Below are 9,993 nucleotides of genomic sequence, written 5' to 3'. Positions count from 1 at the left end.
GGTTCTATCATGTATGCTATGTTATGTACTAGACCTGACGTCTCGTATGCACTGAGCATGACTAGTCGTTTTTAGCAGAACCCTGGCATTGCCCACTGGACTGTTGTGAAGAACATTCTGAGGTACCTGAAAAGGACGAAAGACATGTTCTTGGTGTTTGGAGGAGTGGAAGAAGAACTCACTATAAGGTGTTACATTGATGCTAGCTTCCAAACTGACCGAGATGATTCTCGCTCACAATCAGGATATGTATTCACTCTCAATGGAGGAGCTGTTTACTGGAAAAGCTCCAAGCAGAGTGTGGTGGCATATTCTACCACCGAATCAGAATACATAGCTAATCAGATGCTGCTAAAGTGGCTGCTTGGATGAAGAAGTTCATCGCTGGTCTCGATGTGGTTCCAAGTATTCATAAACCAATCGAGGTGTTCTGTGATAACACAGGTGCTATTGCTCAGGCCAAAGAGCCCAGGTCTCATCACATAGCCAAGCACATTCTAAGGAAGTTCCATCTCATTCAGGAAATAATGGAACGGGGAGACATCATAATAAGCAAAGTAGACGCAGATCAAAACCTAACTGACTCGTTAACTAAACCGATGACTCAGGACAAGCATGATCATCATAGAGATGCTATCGGTCTTAGATTAGCTTGTAGTTTGTTTTGATTTAAAATTTGGATGTGTGAACATTTCAAATAGTTATACTTTAAGTTTTCTTTTGATTTAATGGTTAAATGCAAATGTTGAAAAATATAACTGTGTTCGGTTTTAATACGTTTAATCCGTGAATATTGTATTCTAAATTATCCGTAGCTGGTCAGACTCGTGGAAACGACTCTGAATTAAGACTATTCTGACTTTGGACTCAAGGAGTTGACTTCAAACTCACAGACCTCATTATGAATGACGTTGGATGTAACTCGCATCAAATCATCTTCATGGATCTTAGTAATAAGATGTTTTGATACTGGTATACTCATTTAGTATCCTTAGACCTGAGGTACATATTAGAACTTTCGTTTACTAAAGGCTATTCTTTGATCACCGTCAACCGCTGTCGTGTAATTGCCAGCTATAAAGGCATTGGTTGGGAATAATCTGAAGTTCAGTGGGAGTTGTATGTATTCAAGATGGGATTTTGTACTCTTACATGATATGTAGCAGTTAGGCATCTTGGCGCCCTCGTTGATTCAAACTGGTAAAGTGTGAGGCCTCACCCAAACTAACTGTGTGTTTGATTGGACCACTTTGATTCTTGATCGAGAACTATAATGATTGAACGCCATATGAGATTGAACCTGATCCATGTCTCATTGTTCAATTGATGTCTTATACAGAAAGGATAGATGACAACGATTACCATAAATTCGTTATCTTGCAATAGTGTATTCCAAGATTATTTTTGGTTAATGAATTTAAAATGTTATAACCTGTTGGGGCAGCTATGTGTAGCTAGAGCACCGCTGGCTGTCAGTATTGAGTAACTTAACCAGAAACCGTCCAAGTGGGAGACTGTTGAAATTATGGACCGGTTCGGGTAAGTCAATATGGCCAACCGGGTTATGACCCGTGAGAGTTACACCGTGAGGTAATGAGCCATTGACCCGCTTAAGTTAGTTAACCAGGTTAGATACTTTAACGAGATGAAATTACATGGAGCGGGCTTTGGAGCAAGAAGTTGACTTGTTGGCCCATTGGGTTTATAACTAACCAAGTTAGTTAACCTAATTAAAGGTTATATAAATACATGATGTTATTGACATAACCCTAAGCTAATCAACAAGTCCATCTCCTTTCTTCCTCCACCCCATCGCCGGCCAACCTACACCACCGCCGCTGCCCCGACCACCAGCGTTGTCCAGCCACCGCCGCCGCTTGCCGGTGCCACCGCCGCCAGCCGTCGCCCCCTGCCGCCGCTCACAGCCGTTGTTCGCTGCTGTCCGGATACCACCACCGCTGCCGTTGTCGTCGTGCACCGCCACTGTTGGTCGTTGGATCTCGTTGTGTCACCTAGCTCGGTTCGTTAGCCTTCGGTGTCTCAACCGGTTAATTATTAACCGAGGTAAACTTAAATATATTGTTAGTTTATAATTATATATTTAACGTTTTTAACTCGTACTCGTATTGTTTGTAACCAGATCCTGTCGGGTTTAGTTTTCGGTGCTGATTAATTATATATATTCCGCTGCGTATAATTATTAATTAATGTGATTAATTATTATTTTCCACGTTTATTGAACCGGATTTAATAAACAAAATTTTAACTGATCACCATTGAAACTCAACAATTTTAACATGTTGCTTAATTACTGTGTGTAATTAGTTATACATGTCGTGTAACTTTGTAGCTTTTATGTGTAATTATTTACTTCATGTATGATTATGACGCGGAAGACCTTTGTACGTTATACGACTTATCGTATAACAACTTATCTCAAAAATATAATTTATTATTTTAAAAAAAATATAGCGATCGATTTTAAGAGCTGTTTACGACTATCACAATTGTTCAGAAAAAAAAATCACAATTATTTACTTAAATCCATTTTTTCTTTCATTCTACTTAATATTCATTTCACAAACCAACCCATTCCCCACACCCCCGAAGAGAGAGAGAGGGTGGGTTTGTCCATTATATAATTTCAGTAGAGAAAGTGAGATTTTCCCCTAAAGTAGAAGCTTATGAAGCGGGGGTCTAACAACAGTCGGCACGTGCGATTTGGGTATTAGGAAACATCTGCACGGCATATATACATACGAATGCCATCATGAAACACACAACAACAGCAAATCCATCGTCCCAAACCCTCTCTCTCCTTAAATCTCTCTCATTCTGATCTCAACAACAAACCCAGAACCCTCACCATCATCAGAATCTAGCTCACATTCACTTCGTTTAAGGTTTTCTTCTTCGGTTTCTTTTTTTCACTCATTTATTCTTTTTCTTTGTGGGAATAAAATGAGTGAAAGATTGCTGTCTTTAACGCCTTCTGATCGAGCTCTTGAACAGGTTCCCTTTCTACTCTTTTTATGCTTACTTTTCACTTTTTGTTAATAAAAAATCAATAAATAAATTAAATAGAATTTATTGTTAGTCTTTGTTGAATTTAGAGTACTTTCTTTTTTAATAAAGACTTTGACAACCAGTGTTTACTTCGAAGTGTTACGTTGGCAACTCTTTTCTTTTTGAAATGCAAAACTAACTAACATAGATTCTAGAGTCACAACATTACAATTCATGACCACCGGTTGAACACGACTAATTAGTAGAGTTACAGGCGAAAGGAAAGCGTGAAGGAATACTTTCCTTAAAAGTGTGTTCTGTAATAATTTCTATATTACTCAAATGATGTAAATTTTTATGTTTTTAGATAATGATATATGCTACATGGGTTTCTGAAAATCTCGAAATCAAATGGTGGGGCAGGGGGCGTTCTTGGAAAGTTAAGTTATCGACACGAATATATAATTAACAAGAATATATATTTGATTGGATTCAGGCGATTGTTGCTTTGAAGAAAGGGGCGTATATTTTGAAGTACGGTCGAAGAGGAAAGCCTAAACTTTGTCCCTTTAGACTATCCACGGTATGCCTTTTTAGATTTTACAAAATCGCATTTTACTTTACTTATGTATTAAACGAAAGAAAATAAGTGAAAGATAATTAAGGAGAGAAAAATAAAGAGAGTGGGAAGAAGAGTAAACATAAATATTTTATGTGTTAAAAATTCTTCTTCCAAAGAAAAGGAAACAGTTTGAAGGAAGGAAATAACGATAAATTTTCCTTCCATTTTCTCTCCTTAAGAAAAACTATACAACACGTTTTCTTTCATACATCCTCCCACATCCTTTGTTTTTCCTCGTTAAATGACACTCGGGGACACAACATAATCTTTGTCAATAAGTGTCGCATTAGTTATTATTAACCAATTATTTTTATCCGATGAAATTAAATAATTACAAACGATACCTAATTAAATCATATCTTCTATCTATATAGGATGAAAGAACTTTGATTTGGTTCTCGGGCAAGGAGGAACGACAACTACAACTAAGCTCGGTTACAAGCATCATTCGTGGTCACCGGACAGTAAGTGCACTTCAACTGAACCGTCTTTCTTCATATTATTTGATGAATTTGGTAGCTTAGAACTATTAATTAATCTTCATTGTGCCAAAACTCAGAGGAAACTTCAGCCTGAACGAGAACGTCATTCGTTTTCACTGATTTACACGAAGAATCAAGCTCAATGTTCTCTCGATGTAGTAGGTTTTTAACTTGATTTATGTTAGCTTTTTGAATAAGCTGAGTTTTTAATGTTTTGTGTTTGTTTTTCAAGATATGCAGGGATAAAGATCAAGCAGATTCATGGTTTCTAGGATTAAAAGCTTTGATATCAAGGTGTCAAGATCATTGCTGCCACTTAGATCATCAAAAACGTGCCCCGAATTGCATCAATAGTCCCACAAGTTTCATCAGGCGAAAATACAATCTCGGTTTCCATAGAGAAATCACCAAAACGGCTCAGGTTCGTACACGTGATCATAAGTTCATAACTTTTCGTTTGAAGTTATAATCATGAACATTTCATGGTAAATGGGGATGTAAACAAGCCAAGCCCAAGCTCGTGTAAGCTCAAGCGCGACTTGTTTACAGCTCATGCTCATATCGTTCCAATATTTATATCCAAATCTCAAGATAGGCTTGTGAGAAGTTTTTTAAAACTCAAGCTTGAGCTCGGCTCATTTATGATTTATTAATGAATTCATATAGATTTTTAATTATTTTTATATTTATTTGTAATTAAAAATTATATATATAACATAATATATATTATTTAGTTATTTAAATTATAACTTTACGTGCATTAATATTTAATAGCTATCTAACTATATATTAAAGCAACATGATTTTTCCACGTGGCATCATTCTAGGGCTTCCACATAGGATGCCACATAGATGCCATGTGAGCAGTTTCCTATTTTATCATCTCTTCTTCCAAACACAATATGGAGCATGAACCCGTTTAGTTATGTTATAATCCATGACCCGGTTTCCCTTCAAATACAACCATCTTCATATGAAGATAACGTTTTGTAAATTTTAAAAATAAATTATTGTGTGATACAAGTCTCGAACCCAAGAACTCATGTTTCAAACTAAAGATGCTTACCAACTCCACTTAAGAGTAGTTATTGTGTTGAATTTCTTGACTTCTAAATGATATATTGTTAATTCACTTATAATTAATGTATTACATATAACAATTTTTTATTTTTATTATATTTTTCACCCGTGTGGAACACGGGCTCTAACCTAGTTATATAAATATACCAAATGAATTAGAGAAAGTATATACAAATAATAACTTGGGCTCTGGCTCGTGTAACTTATTAGAGCTCTAGATTGGCTTGTCTAGATTTTTATTTTCAAAGCTCGAGTTCGGCTCGCCAATGGTATTTTCAAGCTCGGGCCCGAAGCGTTTTTTACTTATAAATGAATTTATATATGCTAGAAAATAATTTTAATATATATTTATAATTAAAATTTTATATATTATATAGTTATTTTTATCAAAATTTTACATAAAATAATCGTTACTATATAAGTACGGGGTGTGATGATGAGAGAATTAGAGAACTTCATACTACATATATGTAGTATGCGGCAGTATATATATGTAGTAACAATATCATGTGTAGTATGATATATCGCACATATGTAGTATTGAGTTCCCTAGTTCTCTCATGGCTGTACCTATACAAATATATATCAAGTATGTTAGATAAAGTTTATATAATAATAGTTCAGGTTCGTTTACAAAGCAAGCTTAATTTTAGGCTCCAGCTTGTTTAAGCTTGGCTCAATTTGAGCCGATCTCATAGCTCATGTGCGGATTGGCTTGTTTACACCCCTAGTGGTGAATAACATCTCGCCTTTTCGTTTTTTGTAGGTCCAAAACGTATGCGCGAGTCCATCATCAATCCCATCTTTATCCGATAGATGTTTCTCAGACGGGCTCTCGTTTTCATCCGATGGTTTGTATTCTCGGTCAAGTTTATCGAGTGTTCACAACTTGACCGATCCGTGCCTTAAACACGAAGAACCAGAAAACCCGCCAAAAACGACAGGCCCGCTTCTTCCACCGACCCTCGACTCGTCCCATAAACCAAACAGAACCAAACCGAGCGATGTTTTCATATGGGGAGAACACTTTAAAAATGGTGAAGATGCATTATTACCGACTGTTCTCGAGTCGGTTAATATGTTAGATGTAGTAAAAGTATCTTTGGCGGCAACACGCGCGGTTTTAGTGACGAAACCGGGTGAAGTTTTCTGCTGGGGTGAAGGAAAGTCGGGCAGCGTCGGGCACTGCCCGAAAGAAGTCGAATCGCTTGACGGGGTTCGTGTGAAATCGGTTTCATGTGGCGAGTACCAAACGTGTGCTCTTACTGATTCTGGTCAACTTTATACTTGGTCGGGTCAACTACCCCGTCGCGTTTTAGACGGGACTAGCGTGTCAACGGTTGCGTGTGGTGAGTGGCACACCGCAATCGTCTCTACTTCTGGGCAGTTATTTACTTTCGGTGATGGGACATTTGGTGTTCTCGGTCACGGAAATTGTCGAAGTTTGTCTGAACCGAAACAAGTTGACTCTCTCAAAGGCTTTCGGGTCAAATGGGTTGCGTGTGGGCCGTGGCACATGGCTGCGGTCGTTGGTGTCGTGAACTCGAGTACACCGGCCGGGAAGTTGTTCACGTGGGGCGATGGGGACAAAGGGCGGCTCGGTCATGGTAATCCCGACATTATCGATAAACCAACATGCGTTATCGCGCTCAACGATCACAAATTCGTTCAAGTATCGTGTGGAAGAATGCTCACCGTTGGATTAACAACCACCGGGATGGTTTACACGATTGGAAGCTCGGCTCATGGCCAATTAGGAAACCCGCAGGCCCGAGACCACTCAATAACCCTTGTTCAAGGAAAACTAAAGTTCGAATTCGTTAAAGAAATAGCCACCGGATCGTATCACGTTGCGGTTTTAACATCAAAGGCAAACGTTTACACTTGGGGAAAAGGCGCAAACGGGCAGTTAGGTGTCGGTGATACCGAGGACCGAAGCTCACCGACTTTAGTCGAGTCGTTGAAAAACCGAAAGGTACAAAGCATAAGCTGCGGCCCTAGCTCAACAGGTGCGGTTTGTTTGCACAAATCGGTTACTTTTGGAACCGATCAATCGGGTTGTCGAGGGTGCAATAAGGAGTTTGGGTTTATGAAAAAGAAGCACAGTTGCTACAATTGTGGGTTTTCGTTTTGCGGTATGTGTAGCAGTAACCGGTCTAAAAACACGTGTTTAGCACCCGATAAGACCAAATCGGCCCGGATATGCAATTCTTGCTATAGAAGTCTTTCGGGTCAAATGCTGAAGAATGAAGTTTATGCTCCGAGACCGCTGATGATCAAAACATTATGTGAAGAAACCAGTGATAAAGTTCCAGGTTCGGGTTTGGATTTGGATATGGATTATGAGTTGGGTGCTTTGTTATCGAGTCGAGGGCCTCGATGGGGTCGGGTTTCTTCCCCTGCATCTTTCCGCAAAGATGAACCCTTGTCTCGTATTTCTGTTCGTGTAACCGATAACCCGAAAAAAACAAGTCAAACTAGTCTCGAGACAGCGGTCAAACGTAAAGGGGCGAAGGATGTGCTCAAGGCATTGACATCAAGGGTAAAATCTTCCATCATTAACTCTTAAAAACCGAAACGCGATAACTAAAACGGAAAGTATTAACGATTTGGTGTTTTTGCAGCTACATTCGATGTCTCCGAGATCATTTATGCGAAACCGTGCAAAAGCTATGGCAGATACACCTAGACATGTACCTTGTGATGCAAGCATTCATGGTGGGAACACGCGCCGGTTAAATGAACTGGTGGTTAAAGAAACGGGTTCTGAACAAAATGAAGTAAAGCAAAAACCTACCGAATGGATGGAACAATATCGACCAGGAGTTTCATTACGTTCGTTATGTTACCGACTGGTCAGAAAGGGATCAAACGAGTTCGTTTCAGGTACATTTTTGTCTTATTTGGTTTTATTTATCGTACGTTATTACGGTATTAATAGTATTGTAGTTATATTTACCCTAATAAATATAAGAGTAAAGTGTCATTTTTGTCCCTAAATTTTGGTCAGTACAAAAATTATAATAATAATAATAATAATAATAATAATTATTATTATTATTATTATTATTATTATTATTTTGCAGCTGGACACTTGAGGCTTCGAAATCTTGCCATATTCATCCATTTCGTTAACCTGTTAATTTTTAACGTAGAGTCAAAGGATAAATCAGTCCTTTAACCTATTTGGATGAAAGTGGCAATCGTTATCAAACCTCATAGACAATTGTCTAAGATGGGTATTTCATATTTAACCATCTTGATATATTGTATTAATAATAATTAATAAAATGTCTATTTTACTCATGCTTTTACTAAAAATAGAAAATTGCTTATTTAGCTATTGCTACTCAAAAATTGTCATTTTTACAGTAGGAAAGTGTTTCGAGAAAGAGAAGCCGAGAGATGGTGGGAAGAAAACCAACAAGAAGTATACGACACGTACAATGTTGATGGATACATAAACTCGTCTTAGGCTTGCATCAATATACGAAGTACATGAGTTAATATGGCAATGGGAATGCTTGAAACAAACATCATCTAGATTGTATTAACGGACAATGACACGTGATATGATTTTTTTTTTTTTTTGGATATAGAGACACATTTATATGGTGATAGTTTTGTGAACAATCACTTAAAGTTACAAGGTGGGTGTGTAGAAAAACAGGTTATGTGAACCAATGAACCATTACTAAAAACGCCAAATTGAATTAACTGAATTAGTTGAGAAACCTAACAATTTAGGGATGGCAAAAATCCCCGAATCCGACGGGGAAACCCGAAAACCGGCTTATTTCGGGTCGGGTCGGGTTTTGTTTTTTCGGTTTCGGGTCGGGTTTCGGAGATTGTTTCGGGGATTGTTTCGGGTTCGGGTTCGGGTTCGGGTTTGGGTACCCCCGCCCCGACCCGCCCCGATATAATATATATAAATATAAATAAAAATAATATATATATACATATATTAAAAACCTAAACCTAACAATCTCAAATCTAAACCTAACAATCGTGAATCGCCGTCCACTGTCTCAGTACCTAAACCACCAATCCACCGTGCACCACCAATCCACCACCAATCCACCGCCAATCCACCACCAGTGCACCAGTGCACCACCAATCGGCAGTCCGCAGCACCAGTGCACCACCAATCGGCAGTCCGCAGCACCAGTGCACCACTCAATCTGCAGCACCAGTGCACCACCAATCGGCAGTCCGCAGCACCATCAATCTGCAGCACCAGTGCGCCACCGCCATTCCGCCCCCGATTCACTCAATCGCCGTCTGCACCACCATCACCATCCACTCAATCGCCCCGTCTGCACCACCGGACCACCCTCCTCCTCCTCGTTCTCATCCTACCACTCTACCAGGCTACCACCTGTAATGTAAGATCCCTAATTCTCTTATCGGTTTCGGGTTTTCGGGTTTTCGGGTTCGGGGACGGGGCGGGTCGGGGGGGTACAAAAAACCAAACGGGGAATCCCCGAATTAAACCCGACGGGTAATGGGGCGGGTACGGGGATGGTTTTTGGTTTCGGGTTCGGGTTCGGGTTAAGCAAAACCCGCCCCAAACCCGCCCCGTTGCCATTCCTATAACAATTAAAGGAAAGATTCACCTTTCAAAAACTTTATTACGAAAGCTCAGAAGGATAAAACTTTGTTAAGCTTAAAAACATAAGCGTGCTATCTTAATATGGCATGCATGCATGATTGCGTATATGAAATCAAATATTACGTGACAACTGCTTAATTTGATCTTTGATATATTCTCTCTGATTTAAACAATGCAAAGTGCATAGTCAG

The 9,993-nt window shown here is 39.0% G+C and overlaps 1 pseudogene across 1 annotated transcript; it reads left to right on the top strand.

Moving 5' to 3' along the window:
- Positions 1–2,961: 2,961 nt before the first annotated feature.
- On the top strand, positions 2,962–8,665 carry LOC143546386 (PH, RCC1 and FYVE domains-containing protein 1-like; annotated as a pseudogene). Its single transcript, XR_013137580.1, has 8 exons — positions 2,962–3,012; positions 3,503–3,589; positions 4,003–4,092; positions 4,188–4,268; positions 4,343–4,531; positions 5,957–7,732; positions 7,815–8,076; positions 8,563–8,665. The product of XR_013137580.1 is annotated as a PH, RCC1 and FYVE domains-containing protein 1-like (transcript).
- The last annotated feature ends 1,328 nt before the right edge of the window (positions 8,666–9,993 follow it).

Source organism: Bidens hawaiensis, unplaced genomic scaffold, assembly GCF_021521415.1.
Source record: "Bidens hawaiensis isolate Kalapana, Puna unplaced genomic scaffold, B.hawaiensis_p1.1 tig00014335_1, whole genome shotgun sequence".
NCBI lineage: Eukaryota > Viridiplantae > Streptophyta > Magnoliopsida > Asterales > Asteraceae > Bidens > Bidens hawaiensis.
The sequence above is the reverse complement of the archived record's forward strand: the minus strand, read 5'-3'. Positions and strand labels throughout refer to the sequence as shown.